This window comes from Melanerpes formicivorus, unplaced genomic scaffold (genome assembly GCF_026170545.1).
Source record: "Melanerpes formicivorus ecotype bairdi unplaced genomic scaffold, bMelFor1.0.p_v2 SCAF_200, whole genome shotgun sequence".
NCBI classification, from domain to species: Eukaryota; Metazoa; Chordata; class Aves; order Piciformes; family Picidae; genus Melanerpes; species Melanerpes formicivorus.
The window spans coordinates 126,568-151,663 of record NW_027142552.1 but is presented as its reverse complement, the minus strand read 5'-3'; the positions used below and the strand labels follow the sequence as shown (position 1 = coordinate 151,663).

Here is a 25,096-nt window from a genome sequence, read left to right as displayed (position 1 = left end):
TCTGGATGTGTTCCTGGGTGACCTGTGCTGGATTCTCTGCTCCTGCTCTGGCTTGGACTGGAAGATGTCCAGAGGTCCCTTCCAACCCCTGACATCCTGTGAGCCTGTAAAGGAAGGAAGAGTATTTGGCAGCCTGCAGATTTTTAGTGAGGTGTTTCATGTCACAAACCACAGAATGGTTTGGCTTGAAAGGGACCTTTCAGAGCAGGGACACCTGTTGCTAGCCCAGGTTGCTCACAGCCTCATCCAACTGACCTTGAGCCCCTCCAGGCTGCAGACATCCACAGCCCCCCTGGGCAACCTGTTCCAGTGTCTTGCCTCTGACTGTGTATGTGTCTTGCCAGTGTTCAGTGGCTGTTCCATCACCCAGCTCAAAGCTATTGTCTCTCATCCTGGCACTCCCAGCCCTTGTCAGAGGTCCCTCCCCAGCTCTTCTGTAGCCTCCTTCAGGTACTGGAAGGCTGCTCTAAGGTCTCCTTGGAGCCTTCCCTTCTCCAGGCTGAACAGCCCCAACTCTTCAGCCTGTCCCCAGGGGAAGGTGCCCCAGCCTTTGCATTAGGATCATAAACATCAGAGAATCTCTTCAGTTAGGAAAGACCTCTGAGGCCATCAGCTCAAGCTGTCAAGCCAACACCACTGTGGCCATTCAACCATGCCACAGAGTGCCACAGCTACACATTTCAATCAATCCTTAAAGCAGGAACCAGAAGTTCTTAAGGAAGAGCTGCAGCTCCACTGTGTGGAAGGGCCTGGAGCCCCTGGGCTAGAGGAGGGGCTGAGGGAGCTGGGGGTGTTCAGGCTGGAGAAGAGGAAGGTGAGGGAGACCTCTTTGCTCTCTGCAGCTCCATGAAGGGAGTTTGGAGCCAGGAGGGGACAGCCTCTGCTCCTTGGTGGCAAGGGAAAGGAGCAGAGGCAATGGTCCCAAGGTGCAGCAGGGGAGGCTCAGGCTGGATGCTAGGAACTATTTCTTGCCAGAGAGGGCTCTCAGCCATTGGAATGGTCTGCCCAGGGCAGTGCTGGAGTCCCCATCCCTGGGGGTGTTCCAACAGCTGTGGAGCTGGAGCTTAGGGACAGGGTTTGGTGTTGAGCCTGCAGTGCTGGGTGGAGGAGCTTGGAGGTCTCTTCCAACCAGATGCTTTCTGTGATTCTGTGAATGCTTTTGTTTCTAATACCAATGCCAACAACAGAGAAGCTGAAACTCTTGGCAGCATCAGGCACAACTGACAAAGATTTTCTGGGAGGAGGGAGTTTGTGCACATTGCTCCTGCCCTTTGGTAATATGAACACACCAGAGATCAACTGGACAGAGACAAGGGAGAATCATCTCAGGTGGAAAAGACCTCTGAGATGATGGAGTCTAACTCTACCAAGGCTGGTGTTAAAGCCTGACCCTCAGCACCACAACTCTGCCTCTTCAAAACCCTTCCAGGGATGGGGCTTCAAGCACCTCCATGAGCAGCCTGTACCAGGAGCTGAGAACCATTTTGGTGGAGCAATTTCTTCTAGAGTCCAACCTAATCCTCCCCTTGTGAAGGGGAATAGAATAGAATAGAATAGAATAGAATAGAATAGAATAGAATAGAATAGAATAGATTAGAATAGAATAGAATAGACCAGGTTGGAAGAGACCTTCATGATCATCACGTCCAACCCATCATCCAACACCACCTAATCAAGTAACCCATGACACCAAGCACCCTATCAAGTCTCCTCCTGAACGCCTCCAGTGATGGTGACTCCACCACCTCCCTGGGCAGCACATCCCAATGGGCAATCACTCTAGTTGGGAAGAATTTCTTCCTAACCTCCAAACTAAACCTCCCCTGGCACAGCCTGAGACTGTGTCCTCTTGTTCTGGTGCTGGCTGCCTGGGAGAAGAGACCAACCTCTGCCTGGCTACAACCTCCCTTCAGGGAGTTGGAGAGGGCAATGAGGTCTCCCCTGAGCCTCCTCTTCTCCAGGCTAAGCAACCCCAGCTCCCTCAGCCTCTCCTCACAGGGCTGTGCTCCAGACCCCTCCCCAACTTTGTTGCCCTTCTCTGGACACCTTCCAGCAACTCAACCTCCTTCCTAAACTGAGGAGCCCAGAACTGGACACAGGACTCAAGGTGTGGCCTAACCAGTGCAGTGTCCAGGGGCACAATGACCTCCCTGCTCCTGCTGGCCACACTCTTCCTGATGCAGGCCAGGATGCCATTGGCCCTCCTGGCTGCCTGGGCACACTGCAGGCTCATGTTCAGCCTGCCATCAACCAGCACCCCAGGTCCCTCTCTGCCTGGCTGCTCTCAGCCACTCTGACCCCAGCCTCTAGCACTGCCTGGGGTTGCTGTGGCCAATGTGCAGCACCTGGCACTTGGATGTGTTCAATCTCCTGCCCTTGGACTCTGCCCATCTGTCCAGCCTGTTGAGGCCCCTCTGCAGAGCCTCTCTGCCCTCCAGCAGATCAACTCCTGCCCCCAGCTTGGTGTCACCTGCAAATTTACTGATGATGGACTCAATGCCCTCATCCAGATCATCAGTGAAGATATTGAACAGGATGGGGCCCAGCACTGATCCCTGGGGCACACCGCTGGTGCCTGGCTGCCAGCTGGCTGTGGCACCATTCACCACCACTCTCTGGGCTCAGCCTCCAGCCACTTCCTAACCCAGCTGTGATAGCATCCATGGAAATGTCTATGGATCTGTCACGAGCCCATTGGTATGTTGCATCTCTGCCTTCATGTCCTGACGAATCGTGAGCCCACCGAGCTAAGAACATCTCACCTCGGTGTGTCCAGTCGAGACCAAGATTAGAGTCCATGGCTGCTTGAGACACTCTTGCAGCCAGATCTGCCTGATGGTTGTGTTGCTGTTCCTCAGTAGCTTTGCTCTTAGGAATGTGAGCATCGATGTGTCTCACCTTCACTGGAATTCTCTCGATTCGATCAGCAATGTCCTGCCACAGGTCGGCTGCCCAAATGGGTTTTCCTTTCCTCTGCCAACCACTCTTCTTCCAGTTCTTTAGCCAACCCCATAGAGCATTGGCTACCATCCATGAGTCGGTGTAGAGATAAAGTTTTGGCCATCTCTCACGTTCAGCCACGTCGAGAGCTAGCTGGACAGCTTTTACCTCTGCGAACTGACTGCATTCTCCTTCTCCATCCTTCGCCTCTGCAACTCGGCGTGTTGGACTCCACACTGCAGACTTCCACCTTCGCTTGTTCCCGACAAGGCGACAGGAACCGTCTGTGAACAAAGCATCTTTCTTTTCATCATCAGAAAGGTCATTGTAAGGAGGAGCTTCCTCAGCACGAGTTACTTTCTCCTCTGGAGGTTTAGCGCAGTTGATACCTTCAGGCCAACTTGTCAGGGACTATTCTTCTGAGCCAGTAGTGCCTCCAGGAGGATCTGCTCCATGATCTTTCCAGGCACAGAGGTGAGACTGACTGGCCTGGAGTTCCCTGGTTCCTCCTTCTTACCCTTTTTGCAGATGGGGGCAATGTTTCCCCTTTTCCAGTCTGTGGGGACTGCCCCAGACTGCCATGACTTTTGAAATAGAATAGAGAGGGGTTTAGCAACCTCCTCTGCCAGTTCTCTCGGTACCTGTGGGTGTATCCCGTGGGGTCCCATGGACTTGAACACTTCCAGGTTCTTCAGGCGATCACCAACCTGATCTTCACTTCCCATGGGCAGTTCTTCCTCCCCGTCCCTGGCATTGTCTTCCATAACATCAGGAGTGTGGCTGGAGGCCCTTGCAGTGAAGACTGAGGTAAAGAAGTTATTAAGTACCTCAGCCTTTTCCTCATCACTTGTGACCATGTCACCAGTTTCCTTTCTGAGGGGGCCCACACCTTCCCTAGGCTTCTTCTTCCCATTCATATGCCTGTAGAAGTTCTTAGTGTTCCCTTTAACCTCCCTGGCTAGATTCAATTCAAACTCTGCTTTGGCTTTCCTAACCAGGACTCTTGCTGCTGGGGCAGCTTCCTTATCTCCCCCCTGTTCTAGCTGTCCTTCTCTTTCGGAAAGCATGGACGGACTCCCATGTTGGTGAGGCAGGAATCGTTTATTGGCACAGAACAAGCAGCTTATATAGGAAAAATCGGGCAGGGTAAGCAATTCCCTGACATTCTTGCACCACTGCTGCTAATTGGGTTTTCTCATTTGATATGCAGCTGTCCATTGTTATCTTCATCCCATATCAGGTTGGTCTTCTCCAGTATGGAGGCAAGCATCCTCTTGTCTGGCACGTCAGGTTGTTTACCACGGTCAGCTCTTCTTTATCATCAAGCCATCCTTCCAGTATCAGTGGCCTGTTGTTCTTTCTCGTCCTGAAACCTTCCATAGATACTTTCTGCTTTCCTACACCAATGGGCAATCACTCTCTGTGTGTAGAACTTCCTCCTAACCTCCAGCCTAAACCTCCCCTGGCACAGCCTGAGACTGTGTCCTCTTGTTCTGGGGCTGGTTGCTAGAGAGAAGAGACCAGCCTCTGCCTGTCCACAACCTCCCTTCAGGTATTTGTGGAGAGCAATAAGGTCACCCCTGAGCCTCCTCCTCTCCAGGCTAATCAACCCCAGCTCCCTCAGTCTCTCCTCATAGGGCTGTGTTCCAAGCCCCTCACCAACTTTGTTGCCCTTCTCTGGACCCCTTCCAGCAAGTCAACCTCCTTCCTAAACTGAGGGGCCCAGAACTGGACACAGGACTCAAGGTGTGGCCTAACTAATGCAGAGTCCAGGGGAACAATGACTTCCCTGCTCCCACTGGCCACACTATTCCTGATGCAGGCCAGGATGCCCTTGGCCTTCTTGGCCACCTGGGCACACTGCTGGCTCATGTTCAGGCAGCCGTCAATCAGCACCCCCAGGTCCCTCTCTGTTTGGCAGCTCTCAGCCACTCAGACCCCAGCCTGTAGCTCTGCCTGGGGTTGCTGTGGCCAAAGTGCAGCCCCTGGCACTTGGACTTGTTGAATGCCATCCTGTTGGACTCTGCCCATCTGTCCAGTCGGTCGAGGTCCCTCTGCAGAGCCCTTCTGTCCTCTAACTGACCAACAGCTGCTCCCAGCTTGGTGTCATCTGCAAATGTGCTGATGCCTGACTCAATGCCCTCATCCAGATCATCAATGAAGATGTTAAAGAGGATGGGGCCCAGCACTGACCCCTGGGGGGCACCACTGGTGCCTGGCTGCCAGCTGGCTGTGGCACCATTCACCACCACTCTCTGGGCTCAGCCTCCAGCCACTTCCTAACCCAGCTCAGAGTGCTGCTGTCCCAGCCAGGGGCTGACAGCTTGGCCAGCAGTTTGCTGTGGGGGACGGTGTCAAAGGCCTTGCTGAAGTCCAGGCAGAGCACATCCACAGCCTGCCCCACACCCACCAGGCAGTCACCTGGTCATAGAAGGAGATCAGGTTGGAGAGGCAGGACCTGCCCCTCCTAAATCCATGCTGGCTGGACCTGAGCCCTTGGCCGTCCTTCAGGTGCGCAGTTATTGCCGCCAGGACAATCTGCTCCATCACTTTCCCTGGCACTGAGCTCAGGCTGCCAGGCCTGGAGTCTCCATGACACTGCTCCCTGACCCCATCGCCCAGCTCCGGAGGCCACTCGCCCTGAACTCCTCCTGCCTTGCTGTTAAACATTGAGGCACAGAAGGTGTTCAGGACCTGAGGCTTTGCCTCCTCTTCAGTCACAGTGTTCCCCTCCAGGTCCCAGAAGGAGTGCAGGTTCTTCTTGCCCTCTTTTTACCATTCATGTATTTAGAAAGCTGCTTTTTGTTCTCCTTCCCAGCAGAGTTCAGCTTGAGTAACAGCTGGGCCTTTGCCTCTCTCATTTGTCTCCTGCACGTTCCAGCAACATCCTTAAATGTATCTCCAGTTGCCTCCCCCCTTCCCAAAGGGGATACAGCCTCTTGTTTCCCTTCATGCCTTCAGGAGCTGCTTGCCCACCCAGGCCCAGAGCCTTCCCCTCGGCTCATCTTTCAGCCCATGGGAACTGCCAGTTCCTGTGCCTTCAAGAGCTCCTGTTTGAAGTAGGGCCAACCAGCCTGGACCCCTTGGTTCTTGAGGGCTGCTGCCCAGGGAACTTTCCGAGTCAGCTGCTTGAACAAGCTGAAGTTTGCCCTCCGGCAGTCCAGAGAGAGGCTTCTGTTCCTGCTCCTCCCTATCTCCCTGCATATTGAAACCTTCCCTCTCTCATGATCACTGCACCCTAGGCAGCCTCCCACCATCACATCTCACACCAGCCCTTCTCTGTTGGAGACCAGCAGGTCGAGCAGAGCCTGACCCCTGCTAGGCTCACTTAACAGCTGCCTCAGGAAGCTGTCCTCCATGCGCTCCAGGAACCTTCTGCACTGCCTCCTCTCTGCTGAGTTAAGTTCCCAGCAGATAGCTGGCAGGTTAAAGGCACCCACAAGGACAAGAGCTGATGATCTTGAGACAGCCTCCAGTTGCTTAGAGAGTATTTCATCAGCCTCCTCATCCTGGCTGGGTGGTCTGCAACAGACTCCAACCAGGATGTCAGATTTGTTAGGCCTCCCTCTGATCTTAACCCACAGGCACTCAACCCTTTCATCCTCCTCCTCAAGCTCTGCGACATCGAGCCATTCCCTAACGCACAGAGCCACCCCTCCTCCTCTTCTCCCTCCCCTGTCTCTCCTGAAGAGCCTGGAACCCCCCAGTGCAGTGCCCCACTTGTGTGAATCATCCCACCATGCTTCTGTACTAGCAGCTATATCCTAGTCCTCCTGGTGGACCAGGATTCCCAGCTCCTCTTGCTTGTTGCCCATGCTGGGTGCATTGGTGGAGCTGCACTGCAGCTGGGCTCTCAACTTCTCAATCCACCCTCATTTGTGTCCCACTCTCTCCTCTCCAGAGAGACTGCTTTCCTCACCCACCCCCTTCAGACCTAGTTTAAAGCCCTCCCAATGAGCCCTGCCAGCTCCAGTGCTAGTACCCTCCTGCCCTTTCTGGATACCTGCACCCCATCAGGACCCAGCAGGTTGGGTGCAGGAGAAGTTGCCCCATGATCAAAGAACCCAAAATTCCACTGCTGGCACCATCCCCTGAGCCAATTGTTGATGGTGTGGGCTCTCCTGTTCCTCTCAGTGTACTCCCCTGCCACTGAGGGGACTGAGCAGAGCACCACTTGAGCTCCTGCCCCATCAATCAATTGTGCCAGGGCCTTGAGTTCCTTTTTGATTGTCCTGCTGCCCTTCTTATCAATCTCATCACTTCCAGCTTGGATTCCCAGCAATGGGTAACAGTCAGAGGGCTGGATCAGCTTAGGGAGTCTCCTGCTGATGTCCCTTCTCTGGGCCCCAGGCAGGCAGCACACTTCCCTATGGGATGGCTCAGGATGACACAGGGCTCCCTCAGTCCCCCTCAGGAGAGAGTCCCCAACAACTATAACCCTTCTCTTTGTCTGGACAGTGCTGGTCCTTACACTTGGTGGGGACTGCTTGGCCTTAGGCATCTCCTTCAATGGTTCCCCTTCAGCCCTCTCCTCCCCGTTGCCCTCGGCCTGCAGGGCCTCATACTGATTGTGCAAGGGCAACTGGGGGGGGAGAGGGCCGGGATGGATTCCCCTTGCTTCCCCTGACAGGGACCTGTACCCATCCCTCCCTGTCTCCAGGGATGCCTCCCGCAACAGGGGAGGGCTGCAGAGCCTGCTCCCACATCTCTAACTGCCTTTGACATTCCCCTGCAGTCCTGAGCCTAGATCCTTCATCCTGCAGCTTGGCCACTTCATCCTTAAGCTCAGCCACCAGGTTGAGGAGAAAGTTCACCTGGTCACACCTGACAGAGGTGTTGTCTCCTTCCCCCTCCATTCCAAGTGCCAGGCTCCAGCACTCTCTGCAGCCAGCAGCCTGGACTCCTGTGTGTTTGTGCACCAGCTCTGTCTGGGCACCAAGTGATTTTCTGATCGCCTTTGGCTGAGTTGTTGCCATGGCTCAGGGCTCTGTTGTTAGCTGTTAAAACAAACTAATCAATACATAGATCTGTTCCACCTCGATACTATCATGTATTTATTTCAGTGCTATAGTTATAAATACAATCAATTGTATTTCCCCTAAATACTATAAACCAACAGAGGAAGCTCTCAGCTCAAGCACGCCGGTGCCGGTGCCGGTGCCGGTGCCGGTGCCGGTGCCGGTCAGCTCTGGAGCCACAATGGCTGCAGAGTGCAATGGCTGCAGGGTGGCAACTTTGCCTGAGCAGGGGCTCTTGGAGTCTCTGGCTGTGGTCAATGTCTGCTCTCCCTCAGCTGCTGTTGCTGCTGGGAGATGCTCTGCAGGCATCCCCAGGGCCTTGTCCCCCAGGGCTGCACCAGGGACCCTGATGGCTTCTCCAATCTGTCCCTCCTCCAGCTGGACCCAGAAGCCAGAGAGAGCCTCAAGGGCCTGCAGGTGAAACTCAACCATGTCCTGGAGGAGCTGAGCAGAATCTTTGCCAGCAGGTACACCTGGCTGAGAGGAGGTGGGTTTGGGGGTCAAGGAACTGCAGCTGGGGCCTGGCTGGGGCCTCTGCTTGGCCAAGCAGGTCCTGGGCATGGCTGTGGGAGATGCTGAGCTGACTGAGCACTGTGCTCCCCGGTCTCCAGCCACGCCTGGAGGAGTGCTGAAGCAGCTGGGTGACATCCTGGGCCAGCTGAAGGAAGGGCACTGGCAGTGTCCCTGCCAGCACCTGCAGCAGTGCTGCACAGCATGCTGACCGTGTCCTGCAGCCCACCATGGGCCTCCTGGGCAGCAAGGGAGTGTGGGGCCAAGAGGAACACAGACATCTCTCAGCGACCCTGACCCCCCCTGGGAGTGTGGGGGACCTGCAGGCTCTGTAGTTCCTTTGAGCAGTTTGACAGAGTCAGGTTGCTGCTGAAACCAAGCAGACCTTTAGCTGCCAGGGGCAATGCTGCCTGAGCAGGGGCTCTGGGAGCCACTCTGGGCTGTGCATCCTGCAGTGCTCTTCCCTCTCTGAGGTGAGTGAAAAGCAAGACTGCTTCGTAGGGTGAGTTGTGTTTGAAAGAGCACAGAAGGGCTGAGGTTGGAAGGGGCCTCAGAGATCAACCTTCCCAGCCTGGGCAGGGACAGCTCTCAACTGGACTCAGCTGCTGGAGGCCTCATCCCAGCTGGCCTTGGACACCCCCAGGGAAGAGGCAGCCACAGCCTCCCTGGGAAGCCTGGGAGCAGCCTGCAGCCTCGGGGTGCCGGTGGGTGAGAGACTGGAGGGGAGGCAGCAAGGGGCACTTGCAGCACAGGAGGCCAGTGGCAGCCTGGGCTCAGCCAGGGCAGCAGGGCCAGAGGGGCAGGCAGCCGGTTTGTGTCTCCTGGGGCAGCAGGAGCTGTGTGGGGGCTCCCCGCAGGAGCAGCTTGGCAGCCCTGGGGCCCGAGAGGCTTTCTGGGCCTGCCCTGGGGGAGCTGGAGCAGGGCTCCACAGGCAGCTCCCCTGTGGGCTCTGGGCAGCCCTGTGCCCGCTGGCTGCCGTCTGGTCCCAGCGCTGGGCACTCCTCTCTTTGTGCCGCGGTTGCCAGGGGGCCGCTGGGTGGCCTCAGGCTCTGTCGCTGTGGCAACCAGGCACAGCCCGGCCGCGACTGTGTGGCAGTGGGATCGCTGCTGGGTGCTGGTGGGTCCTGGTGGGTGCTGCTGGGTCCCGTTGGAGACTGGTGCCGGCCCCGGGCCGAGGTGACGATGGCTGTGTCCCCTCCCCAGCCCCAGCCCGGGGGGACTTTGGCTGCTGAGCTCAGGAGGGAGGGCTGGGAGCAGGGCCGGGCAGGGAGGGTGGAAGCCTGAGCGCCGCTGTCCCGCACAGCAGTGCTGAGGCCATTGCCGGCACCCAGCTGCTGCTCGGGGCAGGATGGGAGGCAGGAGGTTGCCCCTTAGCCAAGGGGAGGTTCTTGTGCTGGGGGAGAGCCCCCTGGAGCTGCAGCACTTGCCATGCTGGGCACCCCCGGAGGAGCTGGAGCCCCTTCTCCCTGCCCCCACAGCTGGACAAACTGCTCCCTGAAACACAAAATCCCTCTGGGTCTTCTTTGTTGCCATGGGATGCTGCTGTGTCTGCCTCCAGGCTGGGACTAAACGCGGAGGGGAGAGAGGCTGCCTGTCTCCCTGCTGCCAGTCTGATCCTCCTTCCCTTGCACCTGGGCTTTGGGATGTTTTTGCCTTCAGTTTTCACCTGTGCTGCCCCATCTGCAAGTGAGGGGTGAGAGGATTTCTCCTCTGCCTAGCAAACGCTGTGCAGGCTGAGGATGAAAGATGCAGCAGCTGCCTAGGTAGCAGAGACTGCAAAGCTCCCCCAGCCCAACTCTCCTTTCCTTGCATTTTAAAACCCTAGGGGATTTCCTGAGAAGCAGCAATTCCTGCATCTCTCTCTTGAAAATCCAGAGGCTGGACGGCTTCAGGAGGCTGCAGGTAACTCAGGACAGGTTGTCCAGCCTTGCCTCTGAACTGAGGGATGGGAAACAACTCCGTGAAGTCCAAGCTTCACCAGCACGGGGTCCCAGGCAGTGCTGCAGCAGGGCAGCCGCTGGTAATGTTCCCTGTCCTGGCAGCCAGCAGTGTGTGTGCGTGCTGGGGAGCCGGCACCAGGCTGAGCCTGCCAAGGTCAGGCTGGAGGCTGCATTCCTCCTTCTGCTTTTGGTCACTTCCCCTTCTGCAGCTGGATGTCTCTGAGCTGAGTGTTTCTGTTCTTCCAGAGACTGGGCCCCAGTGTGGGGGTGGGGCAGGCACACTGAGAATTATTTGCCCAAGAAGGTTTGGAGGATTGAGATGAGAGCAGCTTGGTTGGGACTGAGGTTTCCTGAGCGTTTCAGACCTCTCAGGGAGGCTCCAGGAAGGCAGCTGCTCAGGATGTGACCATGAACAGCCTGTGCTGGACACTGGGAAGTGCTGCTGCAGAATCTGCAGCTGGCTCAGCAAGGGGGAGAGGATGTTGCTTAGGGCTGCTGGCAGTGCCTCTTGTGCCAGCTTGGCTGTGGATCACTGGTGCCCCTCAGCAGAGTGGAGCTCACTGTTGATAGCTTTGTGTCGATGAAGAGAGGTGGTGGCCATGCTGCTGAGTGGAAGAAGTTAACCTGGACCTGCTTCACTCAGGGGGACCTGTTAAGCCATGCTACTTGTAGGCTAAGGAGGCTGGAGAGCCTCTGCTGCTGTTAGGATGAAGCCTTAAGTGGCCCTGCTCTCACCCCTGCAGCATTCCTTGCTGAGCTGCTTCCTCGAGTGGTTTCCTGCTTTTCTTTCTGCTGCTACAGCCTCTGGAGTGCCTGTAGGGAGCCTGGAGTTTGGGTGTCAGGGAGTGAAGAGCAGGGCCCCCATTCTCCATGGAGAAATGCTCCTGGGCACTGTGGTAGTTGTGTGTCTGGAAGGAGTCATCTTTGCTGGCTCATTTCTGTCCCTGAAGCCAAGCAGAGCAGCCCTGAGCAACTCTGCTGAGCAGCTCTGCTTCTTGCCCAGGGAATGGAGCTCTGTGCTCCCCGAGTCAGAAACAGCAGCAGGGCAGCCCAGGTGCTCTCCCCTGGGGAAGGATGCCCCAGCCTGGAGACACTGTGGAGCCTTTGGCTTTGCTGGGAGTGGGGTTCTGGCTTTTCAAAGGTCTGCTGCTGCTCCTTGCAGGTGAGCTGAGCCATGGCCACTGAGCAGAACCAGCGCTCCAGGAGGCCCTCCAAAATGCCTGAGGGGCTCCAGGGCACAGTGGCAGCACCTGGCCACCTGAAGCCAGCCAGAGAGGCAAAGCAGCCTGGAACTGTAAGTAGCTGCTGTGGTCAAGAAGGAGCCCTGGGGCAGGCTGGCCAGAGAGGTTGTGGAGTCTCCTTCTCTGGAGAGATTCCAAACCCACCTAGATGTGATCCTGGGCAAGCTGCTCTGGGTTTCTGCAAGAGGGTTGGACTGGCTGATCCCCAGAGGTGCCTTCCAACCCCCACCCTGCTGGGATAGCCTACATGGAGCACAGAGCCACCCCTCTGGAGCCAGGGCAATTCTTCCTTCCTCTCCATAACTGTCCCCTTTGCTGACTGGAGCTCACCTGACTGGAGATGCCCTGGTGCTGATGGTCTCTCAAGGAGATGTCTCTGTAGGCTTCTGAGGAGGGCTCTGTGAGGCCAGGACAGAGAGAAAAGTGCTAATGAAGGAGAACTCAGACTTGGAGACACTCCTCTGCACCTCAGCCCTGGCACAGGGCTGCTTTTCTGCTCTCCTCTGCCTCCCCCAGCAGTGCCATCTCCCCAGGGCAGGCTGGGGAGCCTGGGGCAAGGGCAGAGCTGGGGCAGTTCTGAGCACTCTTGCCCTGCTCTCTTCAGAGCTCCCTGGCTCTATCCAGCAGCACTACAGAGGGAACAAGTGCCCAGAGAGCAGCAAGCCCCAGGCATGCCCCAGCAAATCAGGCAGCAGCTCATGGGACAGAGCCCCTTGGTTAGAGCTTGTCCCTTCTGCTCTGGCTCAGGAATGCTCTGATCTGAAACACTGCAGCAGGTCCCTCAGGAGGCTCCCAGGACTGGCCTGGTAGCTCTGACCACAAATTACTCCTCAGTGGCACTCGGACAAGAGGAGCAGAGGGGTTGCTGTGGCTTGTGCTGGTGGTGTGTGTTTCAGCTGACTCCCTCCTCCTTCCTGCAGGAGATGCCTGAGCTCATGGAGCAGAGCCTGGGTGGCACTCAGGAGGGGAGCCTGCCCCAGATCATCCAGAGGGGTGGCAAGGCTGAGGAGAGGAGGCTGCCCCAGCTCAAGCAGAGGCTGGGCAGCATTCAGGAGATGTGGCTGCCCCCAGTCTCCACCCAGAGGGGCAGCAGCCTGGAGGGGAAGCTGCCCCCAATCTGCACCCAGAGGGGCAGCAGCCTGGAGGGGAAGCTGCCCCCAATCTGCACCCAGAGGGGCAGCAGCCTGGAGGGGAAGCTGCCCCCAGTCTCCACCCAGAGGGGCAGCAGCCAGGTGGGGAAGCTGCCCCCTGTTCCCAGGAGGGGCAAGCCTGAGGCCAGGACCCTGCCCCTGATTGCCCAGCCTGCAGACTCCAGTGAGGCCTCCTGTCCAAAGGTAAACTTTTCCTGCCCTGTTCCTTGCTGTTTGGGGAGGCATTTGGAGAGGAGCCTGCTGGTGGCAGGCCTGCCTCCAGCTTCTCTCTAGAGCTGGCTGGCCAGGGCCTGCTGTGCTGTGCAGCTGCTGGCAGTGCTGAGTTCCTCCTGCCAGGAGAAAGCTCAGCCCTTGCTCCCTGCTGAGCTGTTCAAGTCCTGAGCTGTGCTGCAGAAGCTCTGCTGCAGCTGGGGGGGGTTCCTGGAGCTGAGCCCCTGGCACTCAAGCCCCATGCAGGGGGCAGGCTGGGGCAGGACACAAGGGCAGGAGCTTGCCATTTGCCATCCTCCTGCTGCCACAGGCAGCTGCTGCTTGGGGTGGTCGCTGCCAAGGGCCTGGGGCTGGGACTCCTTCGCTGCTGCCAGCCTTGGCCTTGGGGGGCTGAAGGCCTGCAGGAGTTGCTCAGCACTGAGCACACTCAGCTGCAGTGGTGCTTTGGGGTGGAGCAGCAGGTTGGGGCCCTCCCAGGGGGCTGGGTTTGCAGGCTGCAGGCTCCTGCCAGCTGCAGAGGGGCCTCAGCCCCTGGCTGTGCCTTGTCTGGCTCAGTGTTTGCTGCAGCTGTGCCTCAAGCTGCTTTGCTGCAGAGCTGCTGGCCAGAGCACACAGCCCCGAGGGCAGAGCAGGGAGGGAGGCTGCGGAGCAGCAATGGCCAGCAGCACACCTGTGACATACTGCTTGAGGGTTGCCCTGGCCAGCCCAGGAGGTTGGGAAGCCCTCAGCTGGGCACACAGAGAACTGGCAGCATGCTGCAGCTGCTGGCTTCAGCCTGGCCATGGCTTGTGTGGAGCAGCAGGAGAGCTGCCTGGGGCTGTGGAGTGGCAGCAGCACAGCTGGGAGAGGGCAGGCAAAGCAGGGAGGAACTTTCTCCTAGCAGTGCCTCTGCTCTGCCAGCATTTGCTGCTTGTGTGCATTACCAGGCTGCTGCTGCAGTGGAGTGGAACAAAAGCAGCAGCACCAGAGCAGGACCAAAGAGCCACTGAAAGCTCCTGGCAGAAGGAGCTGCCAAGTCCAGTCCTCCTCCAGCTGCCCAGTGCTGCAGAGAAGGGAGCTGAACCTCGCCAGCACTCAGCTCTCCTTGTCCTGCCTTCCCTCCTCTGCTGCTGTTCTCTCCTTAGCAGCTCCCAGGTTTAGATTGGCAAAGCTCTTTGGGGCTGTGTGGGCCTCGGCCTCCCTGCCTCAGAGCAAAGATCATCCCCAGAGTGTTTCCCCTGCAGCCTCCTGTCCATTGCTGGCCCTCAGCTGCTCCATGAGTGCTGCCAGCACTGTCAGGGAGTGCTCTGGTGCTGTGTGACCACAGCAGCACAGGGCTGTGCCCCGTGTTTGGGAGAGGGAACCTGGAGAGGCAGCCCAGGAGCTGCTTAGCCTGAGCCTGCTCAGCACAGCCCAGCTCCTCTTGAGCCACCCAGGAGCCAGGTGGGAGAGCTTCTGCTTGCCCAGGCTGAGCTGGGCAGAGGGACTCGCCAAGAGGCTGGGCTGGGCTGGAGAGCAGTGTAGGCTTCTTGCTCAGGAGTCCTGCTGCCAGCAGCTGAACCTCTGCCTGCTCTCTGTGCACCCCCAGCTGCCAGCTGCCCTGCAGCAGAGCTGCTTTGAGCCTCTCCCAGCAGAGGTGCTCTTCCAGAACTACCTCCCCCACCAGGTCTACGAAGAGACACTGGTGCTGCGCAACAAGGGCAGGGTAAGTGCTGGGGGGTGGGAGGAACCTGCCCTCTCTGGGCATGCTGTCTCTGACACTGCCATGTGCTGCTGGGATCTAGCCCAGAGGAGCTTGCCTAGAGAGCAGCCTTGCCTCTGAAAGCCCTGGCTTGCTGAGAATGTGGGGGGCTCTCCAGTTGTTCTCTCTTCTCGTGCTGCAGCTCAAGTGTGCACCGCAGCCTGAGGGCTCCTTGGTTAGTCTTGGCTTTGGGGAGGGCATCTCCACCTCTCACAGCCTGCTTAGCTGCTTCTGCAATTCACTGGCAGAGCTCAGGGGCTGTCTTCTCCACTTGATGCTGGGATAAGGCCTAGGGAGGGGCTCCAGGAGAGGTGTTTGGAAAGAGCAGTGGAACAGGCTGATGGAGCAGCAGCAAGGGGAGGCCTTGAGCTGCCACTTGGGGTCCTGCTGAGCTTCATTCAGCCCTGCTGGGGCTTTTCTGGAGCTCTGCTTTCCCTTTGGAACACCACAGCACATCCAGAGCCATCTCCTCCTGAAGGTCTCCACCTGTGCTTGGAAAGAATTGGTGGTGCTGAGGAGATTCCCCAGAGAAGTGGAGCAGGGAAATGCTGCCAAATGCCAGCAGTTTTGTTCCTGTGGCAAGGGGAACGTTTGAGACTCTCTGGATTTCAGCTGGGGAAACATTTGCTGGAGTGGGGCAGGTGCCCAGGGCAAGCTGGTGGGAAGAGGCAGGAGGGAGGAGAGGAGCTGGGTGCAAAAGGGCTCCAGGAGAGAAGCCTGTGCACACAGGGGGTTCTCTTGCCAGGCAGCAGGCAGGGTGCTGGAGGCAGAGAGGGCTCAGCAACAGCAAAGCCTCCTGGAAGCTGCTGCTCTGCAATGGAGAGCAAGATGGGAAGGGGAGAGGAGGGCAGCTGGGAAGGCAGAAGCAGCCTGCATGAGAGCAGGGGAAGGAGCTCCTCCCCACACCTGCCTCTTGGGGGAAACAAAGGGAGAACAAAAGCTGTGGGGGAAGAGCAAGAGCAGGCCAAGTGTGTCCTGAGAGAAGAGGCTTTGCCAGGGCTGTGGCTGGAAAGAGAAGGCCCTTTGGCAAGGAAGGCTGCAAAGTGTGGTCCCTCTCAGTTACTGCTGGGGAGAACAGAGCCATTCCTGCTCTGGTGCCTGGCTTGGGAGTGTTGGCAAGAGGCCCCTGGGACACTGGTGTGCTCCACACTGACCCCAGACACTGTGCTGCTCTTTCCCCTTTCCTCATTAAAATGGGCCTCAGTTTCTCCTTTCCTCTGGCTCTGCTTCACAGCAGGGCTTGGGCCTGCAGCCCTTGTCCCAGAGCTCCTTTGCCCAGGCAGCAGGCACTTGGCTCCAGCCTGGTGCTCTGTGCTGGAAGTGCCTTGGGAAGGAAGGATGCAGCTGGCCATGGCCAGGTTTCTCCTCACAGTGCCACAGGTGGCAAAATCCCAGTTGTGTCTTCCCTGCAGGTTCCTCAGTGGGTGAAGGTCATCATGGAGACCTCTCCTTACTTCAAGTTGCTTGGCCCCATGGGTGTGAGGCAGAAGGTAGCACCTGGCATGGCTTCTACTTACCGCATCCTTTTCACCCCCGAGGAGCACAAGGTGAGGCTGCAGGTCTCAAGAGGTTGCTGCCTTCAGTGGAAGGTGCAGCTGCAGGGCTGGCTGCAGAGCAGGGCAGCTGGGCTGGCCTTTGAGGAGCTCTCCTGCTTTCAGGAGGCTTGCACCGGCTCTCAGACCGGGAGAAAGCCTTTGCCATGCTGGAGATGCTGCTCTCCTGGGCAGGAGGCACTTGGGTGCTGCAGGGCTCTTTCTCCTTGCTGGGGCTCCTCGGGTGACCTTCCTTGGCTTCAGGGTGAGGCTTGGGTGCAGCCTCTCAAGGTGCTGCTTTCTAGGCTGTGTCCACTGCTGCCTCCTCATGGCTTTACTGCCTGGCTGAATACAAAAGTCTGTTCAAGAGTGACCTGTGGCTTGGAGGAAGCAAAGTGGGCCTGAGCAGAGTGTGGAGCAGCACCTTGGCAAACTGCTTTCACCTCCTGGCTGTCCTGCTGGCCACAGCAGGCAGACAACAGAAGCTGAGCTCTGGAGCCAGCATTTTTCATGCCTGCTGCTTCTCAGAGTCATGGAATGGTGGGGGCTGGGAGGCAGCTCTGCAGCTCACCCAGCCCAACCCCCCTGCTGGAGCAGGGACACCCACAGCAGCTTGCCCAGGATGGCAATGTCCAGGAGGGTTAGGAAGCTCTCCAGAGGAGGAGACTCCACAACAGAGGCACAGCCTCATTAGCAGGGGGGGTGGACTGGATGCTCTCCAGAGGAGCCTTCCAAGCCCCACTGGTCTGTGGCTCTGGGCAGCTCTCTGGGCAGCTTGGCCCAGTGCTCCAGCACCCTCCCAGCCATGCTGTGGGTGCTGGGCACACAGAGCTCCTTGTTTCTGTAGCTGCTCCAAGCCATGCCCGTGTTCCCCTGCAAAATGGGGGCAGGGGGTGCTCCCACAAGGCTCAGCACAGAGCATGGGGTGCTTCTAGAAGCATGGAATTGCTTTGGTTTGGTTGGCAGAGTTCTTGAAGATGCCACAGCTGGCAGGCAGCCAGAGCCCAGCAGCTTCCCTTCTGCCCCGGGGCCGGCACTGCCTGCAGCCTGCTGAGGCTCTTCCTTTCCCTGCAGGACTACTGCCACCAGCTGCTGTGTGTCACCCAGAGGGAGGAGTTCCCTGTGCCCATCCGGGCTGTAGGTGCCCAGGCTGTGCTGGACTTCCCCCAGCAGCTGCACTTCTCCCTCTGCCCGGTCAGGCACAGCACCCAGAGGACTCTGCTGCTGCGCAACCTGGGCCAGCGGGAGGCTCACTACAGCCTCAGCACTCAGAGGTGAGGAGCTCAGCATCCTGCTCTGCTCTGCAGGCCAGGCTTGGCCCGGCCCTGGCTGCTTCCTAGGCTGGGATCTCCTGGGCCAGGAGCTGCCTTGCCCTTTGCAGCTCTGCAGGCCAGGTTTCTGGCTGGCAGGAAGCCAGGGGGAAGCTCTGAGTGCCAGCAGCTCTTCCAGCCCTGTGCTCTCCAGCAGCCCTGCTCTGGTGGCATTGCCAGCAGCTGGGCTCTGCAGCCTCACTGCAGGGAGCTGAGTGCAGTGTGGTGTGGGGGGGACCTGATGTCATTTTCTCCTCTAGGCCCTTCTGAGGGCTGAATCTCCTCAGCACTGAGCCAGGAGCTCTCTTTCTGATCCCGGGGGGTTGCTTTTCCTTCTGCTGTCTGCAGTGAAGGGAGCTAACTCCACTGGGTGTCTGGTCCCCAGTGGTGTTCCCCAAGGCTCAGTGCTGGGGCCAGTTCTCCTGGACATTCTCTCAATGCCCTGGGTGAGGACATTGAGGCTGCCTCAGTCAGTTTGCAGACAGGCCCAAGCTGGGCAGCAGTGCTCAGCTGCTTGTTAACCTACAGAGGCACCTGGCCAGGCTGGGTCAAAGGCCAAGCCAATGGCATGAGGTTCATCAAGGCCAAGTGGCAGGTCCCGTACCTGGCTCACAGCAACCCCCTGCCACACTCCAGTCTGGGGGAAGAGTGGCTGGAAAGATGCCCAGCAAAGACCTGGGGTGCTGCTCAACAGAGGCTGCAGCTGAGCCAGCCTGTGCCCAGGTGGCTGAGCAGGCCAACAGCATCCTGGCCTGGGTCAGCCGTGGTGTGGCCAACAGGAGCAGGGCAGTGTACCCCTGCACTGGGTACTGGATGCACAGCCTGAGTACTGCAAGGACTTTTGGCCCCCTCACTACAGGGAGGACATTGAGGTGCTGGGCTGGCTCCAGGAAGGACAACAGAGCTGGGGAAGGCTCTAGAGCAAAAGTCTTGTGAGGAGCAGCTGAGGGATCTGGGGTTGATTTAGCCTGGAGCAGGCTGAGGGCAGATCTTCTGGGATCCTTCAGCTCCCTGACAGGAGGCTGGAGCCAGGCAGGCCTTGGGCTCTGCTCCCAAGGAACAAGTGATAGGCCACGAGGAAATGACCTCAGTTGTGCCAGGGCAGGTTTGGGCTGGGCCATGAGGAACCATTTCTGCCCCTTGGGGGTTGTCAAGGCCTGGCCCAGGCTGCCCAGGGCAGTGGTGGAGTCCCCATCCCTGGGGGGTTGGTGCGGTGCTGAGGGCCAGGGTTTGGTGGTGACCTAGCAATGGGAGCATGGTTGGACTGGAGCTGAAAGGTCTCTTGCAGGCTCCCTGCAGCAGCCCTGCTGTCTCTCTCTTGCAGCCCATTCTCTGCTGAGCCCTGTGTGGGAGCTCTGGGGGTCGGGGACGCCGTGCAGGTGGCTGTGGAGTTCCTGCCGCTGCGGAGCGGGGAGCACCGCGGGGTCCTGAGCCTGCACTGTGACTCAGGTCAGTGCTGGGCACTGCCTGCCTGCACTCTGTGTCCTTGGCTGCCCCCTGCAGAGGCTCAGCTTTGGTTCCCAGCCAGTGCTGGGCCTGAGGGGTGACAGGAGGAGGGCAGGGCTCAGCCAGACTCTGTGGTGCCCAGGGCCTCTGGCACTCCTCTGTCCCCTGCTCTGCTTCTCCCTGGGCTGGCCTCAGACCCTTTTGCTGCCCTCTCCTCTCCCCATCTCCATCCCACACCTCACAGCTCCAGGACTAAAAGGCTCTTGGGCTTGGGCAGGAAGTGCTCCCTGCCTCCTTGGAGAGCTGTCAGATTTATCCTGGGGCAGGAGAAGCCCAGCTCAGGCCCCAGGAGAAGTGTCAGCCTCCCCAGGCCCTTGAGGAGTAAGTGGGGAGCCAAGGTGTGACCTCCACAGCCTTGGCTCAGCAGAGCTGATGCAGAAGCAGAGCCTTGCTCACAGATGCCCTGGGGGTGTGTTTCCTCTGCCTGCAGCAGAGCTTTGCTTTGTGCCTGTTGCTGCCCTTGGCTCCTGGGCAGCCTGCTGTGCTCCCTGGGTGCTGCTGTGGTGCTGCAGCCCTGCAGCGAGCACTGGAGCTGTCTGGGGCTGGTAGGAAGGATCCAAATGCTCCTGTAGCTTGCAAGTGAGACGAGCAGAGACTCCCCTCTGCTTTCTTCCAGGAGAAGACATTCACAGCAGCCTCAGTGGCACAGCTGTGGATGTGAACATCAGGCTGGACAGGAGCTCCTTGGCCATGCAGAAGACCTACCTGTCGCTGAGCAGCCGCAGCACCCTGCTCATCCACAATGGCAGTGATGTGAGAGCTCACTTCCAGTGGAAGGCTGCTGCTAGTCAGGAGGAGGAGGAGCAGCAGCAGCAGAGGTGGGTTGGAAAGCTGCACTGCAGGCAGATCCCTCTCCAAGGGTGACACTCAAGGCTGGCCTCCAGGGCTCTGGGTGCTTTGCAGTGGTGGAGGCCAGGAAAGCCCCCACAGCACCAAGGCCTGGACCCCTGGGCTTTGGGGTACTGGAGCTCAGCACTTCCCTTCCCAGCTGCATCCACACTCCAGCTGAGGATGGTGTCTTGGGGAGGAACTGCAGGGCCTGGATTTCCCCAGAGAGCAAATTGCCTTTGTGGGGGCACAAAGCACTGAGGTGCAGAGATCTCTGGGCTCCAGAGGGTCCACGAGGCTGAGGCAAGGCTCAGTGCTGGGCTGCACTGAGTAGCAGCACTGAGCACAGCTGCAGGCAGCACAACTCTGCTGCTACTCACTGCAGCTTCTCCTGCTGCAGCTGGCACAAGCTGGCAGGCTCCTTTCCCAGCCCTGTGCAGGGCAGAGTCCTTCAGGGGCCCGGAAGGTTGAGGCCATCCTGCTGCAGGCTGTTAACTGCCTCCTGCTGTCCCAGTTTCCAGCACCAGGAGCTATTTCCAGCCTTCCTTAGAGGCTGAGCAGAGTTGGGAGGTGGAGGGCTCTGCAGGGAGGGTGGAGCAAGGCAGCCCTTGGAAGCCCCCTTGGCTTCCAGCACCTGTGTCTTTGTGGTGGTGGGAGATGGGGCAGGCTCTCCAAAGGCTCCTGTGGGGAAGCTGGGAAATTGCCACATCAGGCAGCAGAGGAACAGCTGGAGCCCAGGGGCTGAGCTGGAAAGCACACTGCAAAGCCTGGGGGAGCTGGGGAAGCCTTGGGTGTCCTTCCAGCCCCGGGGGCATGGAGGGAGCTGCAGTTAGTCTGAAGCCACAGCTGGGGAGGAAAGTGCCTTCAGCTGGAGGGCTCTTCAGGGGCTTCTGAGCAAGGCAGCTTCAGTGGGGCTGGGCCAGCCCCGGGTTGCTCTCTGGTTTGCCTTGCCCAGTGTGTGGCTGCTGTGCAAGCTCAGGCTGTGCCAAGAGCAGCCCTGGGCAGCTCTAGGGGAGGAAAAGCCACTGGAGGCTGCTGCTGCTGGAGCCTCCATCAGCTGTGGCAGTGGCTGTGAGGCAGGAAGGCTCTGGGGGGGCTGCTGGCTTGCACAGAGCTCTTCAGAGCTTGCAAGCATGGAGTGCAAGTGGGCTGGGAAGAGGCAGGGGTGCTGGGCTGGGGCTGGGAGCCGGGGGCTCGGGGGCAGCCCCTTGCTGTGCCGCTGCTGTGCCTCCCCGAGGCCTTCTGGCAGAGCCTCTGCAGGGCTGCTGCCGCTGCCCTTGCCTGATGGGCTGCTGGGCTTTGGCTCTGGGCTGCAGGCTGCAGGGGCAGTTCAAGCCACATCCCCCCGAGGAGCCCAGGAAGCAGCCTGCTCTCCAAGGACGCCGTTCCCGGCTCTCCCACATCTGCCAGCAGCAGAGGGCGAAGGCGCAAGCAGAGGCCCTGCTGCGCTCCCAGATCTTCAGCATCGAGCCGCTGGTAAGCCCCAGCCCAGAGCCCCCATTCCTCCTCCTGCCTGGGGGAGGTCCCTTGGCAGAGCCTGCCCCCGGCTCGCTGTGCCCAGAGAGAAGAGCTCAGGGCTGGAGCCCCGGGGGCGCAGCGCGGTGCCCAAAGCCTTGGGGAGCTGCAGGCTGCCGGCAGAGGGCGAGAGCCTGCTGGCAGCTGAGCTCTGCTGCCAGGGCTCCAACAGAAGGGCACTGCCTCAGCGTCCTGCCAGCCTTCAGAGGGCTCTGCAGGCTCAGCTGCAAGGCCATCCCCTCCCTGGGGGCTCTGGGGCTTCCCAGAGGCTGTCACAGCACTGCCAGGTCCCAACCCAGCTGAAGAAGGGAAGGAGAGGAGGCAAAGTTCAGCTGAGTCGTGGCAGGAGCAATCCCCTCCTGGAACCTGGGATGGCACCGGCTGGGAACCTCCCTCCCAGGGTCACCTCTGAGCCTGGGCCCAAGGCTGGCAGCTTGCAAGGGGCTTTGGGAGCTGAGGTGCCCCTGGGGCCAGAGAGCAGTTTGCTGCTCTGTCTCTGGCAGCCAAAGCCCAAGATCCTTGCCCCAAGCCCAGCCCTGCTGGCAGCCTTTGTGTGCTCTGAGGTGGAGAATGCTGCTGCCTGAGCAGGGCAAGATCCCTTCTCCTCGGGCAGGAAACCCTGCAGCCATCCCAACCTCTTCCTTCCTTTCTTTCTTCCCAAAGAGCTGAAATGAGTTTGCTGGGAAGGAAGGGCTCAGCTGCTCTTGCTGGTTCCTCCTGGAGCCCAGGGAAGGCTGAGAGCCAGCAGCAGCAGCACCACTGCACTGTCCCAGCACAGCAGCTGGCAGCAGCAGGATGGGAGCAGGAGGTTGTGGCAGAGCAGTAGGGCTGCTGGAGAGAGTGGGAGCTGAGCAGCACTGGGAGCATCCTGTGGTGTGTCAGAGCTGCTTTGGGAGTGTGTGCCAGGGCTCCTGCTTGGTGGCAGCTGCACTGCCTCTCCACAACCAGCTGAACCTGCTCTTGAGCTGGTGAGGGGCAGGCAGGTGAGGGGCAGGAGTCTGGCTGCCCCCAGTGCAGGCTCCTGGGGCTCCAGGTAAGGATGGAGGGACACCAAGTGTAGCCTGGCCTCAAGCCCCGGGAGTGGAAATCTTTCCTCACTGGCTCTGGGGATGTTCCACACTGGGCTCTGGGGCTGGCTAGAAGTGGGCTGCTCCATGGCTCTCTCCCCTTCTGCCTTGCCCAGCCTTCTCAGGCTCCTGCTTTCCCAGGCTTCCCTCCCTTCTGGAGCAGGTTCCCATGCAGAGCTGTGCCTGTGTCTGCCTCTCCTCCCCCAGCCCAGCACATGTGGTGTTTGCTCCTCGCTCTGCCTTGCTGCTCTGAAGGGAGGCTGCAGGGCTGTGGCTGCAAACCTGAGCTGGAAGCTTTGGAGATCAATGGTTTGCTGCCATCTTCTCTTCCAGGAGGGAGAGGTGTGGCCAAACTCCTCAGCTGAGATCCAGGTGACCTTCAGGCCCCAGGCAGCCAGAGTCTATGAAGCAAGGCTCTACTGTGCCATCTCAGGTACAGCTTCTTCCTGCTGCTCTCTGCCCCAGGCTGCAGGCCAGGCCCCAGCAACCTTCCAGCCCCCTGGCTCCTGCTCTAGCTGCTGGGAAGGGTCAGTGGCCAACAGGACCCGTGCCTGCTGTCCCTGTGGCTCCCAGCTGCTCTCCTGGCCAAGGCCAGGGCTCAGGACACTGCCTCTGGATCCCAGATCCCACGGGAGGCAGGGAAGGGCTCAGGGTTCCTGCCCTGGCTTTGCCCTGCTGGGAGGAGGCTGTGAAGGCTGAGGAGCTACAGACCTCAGCAGCTTCAGTGGCCCCTAAGCCCCTCCAGCCCCTTTCCCTCCCAGAGGAGTCCTCCTTGCCTGCAGGCATCCTGGGGCTCCTGAGGTGGTAGGAGCTGAGTTCCAGAGTGCTCCCAGCCCCTGGATCTCCTCCCCCTGAGTGCGGGGTGCCCTCCCCAGGAGCATCTCTGGCCAGCAGCTGCTTCTCCCTGCCTGGGCATCGTCCTCTGGCAGCTCTGAGGCTGTGCTTCCCCTGGGTGGCATTGCTCAGGGCTGGCTCTGCTCAGCAGGAGAAGGCTCTCCCTGGCAAGCTGAGCCCCAGCAGCCTGCTGGCTGAGCTCTGTGCTGCTGCTGTCTCCCTGCAGTGTGCTCAGGCTGTGGGTGGCAGCAGCCATCCCTGCCCCCAGCTCTGCCCTTCCAGAGGTGGTGGCTTTGCTGTGCTGGCCCAGGGCAGGGAGTGCTTGCAGCCAGGTTCAGGCTTCCTTGTCCTTCCTCTCCACCTCTGCAGGGTGCTGCTCAGGCTGTGTCTCAAGGGTGGGAGCTTGCTGCAGGCTTCCTCCAGGGAGCCTGATGCTTTGCCTCAGCTCCAGAGCCCGTGGAGGTCCAGCAGCCCAGCTCCCATTCCTGGAGGGTGCTGAAAGCACCAACCCTGCTCTGCTGCTTTGTTGCTCTCCTTCCTGCCCCAAGCCAACAGACACCCATGCCAGGGATCAGCTTTTGACTTGCCCAGCAATTGGGCCTGCTTCCCTTGGCCAGTGCCACCTCCAGTGCCAGCCCAGGGCTTGTGTTCCCCAAATGGCTTCCTGCCCCAGCTGCACTTGTCAGAGCTGGGCAAGGGAAGGCTTGCTTGCAAACCTTGCCAGGGCTGAGCTGCTGCCTCTGGGCCTTCTGCTCTGCTGAGGGAGATGTCCATCCCTGGCAGCAGGGCTGGATCTCCAGGAGAGGTTTGGCATTGCAGAGCAGTAGGAGAGCTGCTTGCACACAGCCCTTGAGCTGCTCTGGGGCTCTGGGAGGCAGAGCTGGGCAAATGCTCTGTGTTGGCAGAGGGGAGCCTGCTCCTGCCAGGCCCTGCTGGCCCTTCCTCTCCTGGGGCTGTGCAAGAGGAGCATTGCAAAGCAGCTGCTCCCCTGTGCTCTCAGGCTGGAGTCTGTCCCAGAGGCAAGGTGCCTGAAAGAGGAGCCCCAGGAGGTTTCAGTGGGGAGTCAGTTCCTGTTGCTCCTTGATTCCTCCAAGCCCCTTGGCTGCCCTCCTCATCCCCCTAGAATGTTTGACCCTGAGGGTGCTGAGAGCCTGGCCCAAAGTGCCCCGGGAGGGGGCAGGTTTCCCCTGCCTGGAACCACTGCAGCTCAGGTTGTTTGGGGCTCAGAGCCACCTGCTCTGCTTGCAGCTGCTCCTGCTGAGGGCAGGGGGCTTGGGCTGGCTGCCCTTGGAAGGTCCCTGCCCCCCTCAAGGCCTCATCCAATGGAACTCTCTCCCCAGGCCGGGAGGCCAGGCTGCCTCTGCACATCCAAGGGGAAGGCCGAGGGCCCTGGCTCTGCTTCAGCCTGGAGCAGCTGGACCTTGGGCAGGTGTTGCTTGGCTCCACCAACAGCTATGTGGTGAGCAGCAGGGGCTGGCAGGGCTTGGGGGGAAGTCCCACTGTGGGCACAGGCTGGGAGAGTTGGGGCTCTTCAGCCTGGAGAAGAGAAGGCTCCAGGGAGACCTTAGAGCAGCTGCCAGCAGCTGGGGAGGGACTTTGGAGAAGGGCTGGGAGTGCCAGGGTGAGAGGGAATGGGGTGAAGCTGGAGGAGGGCAGCCTGGCCCTGGAGAGAAGGAAGAAATCCTTTGCAGTGTGTTGGGGGGGAGGCACTGGCACAGGTTGCCCAGGGAGGTCATGGGTGCCCCCTCCCTGGAGGTGTTCAAGGCCAGGCTGG

General features: G+C 59.4%; 1 pseudogene; it reads left to right on the top strand.

The window, feature by feature from the left end:
* The first annotated feature begins 11,582 nt into the window (after positions 1-11,582).
* The window catches only part of LOC137457790 (hydrocephalus-inducing protein homolog), a 63,320-nt pseudogene continuing 49,806 nt past the window's right edge, over positions 11,583-25,096 (top strand).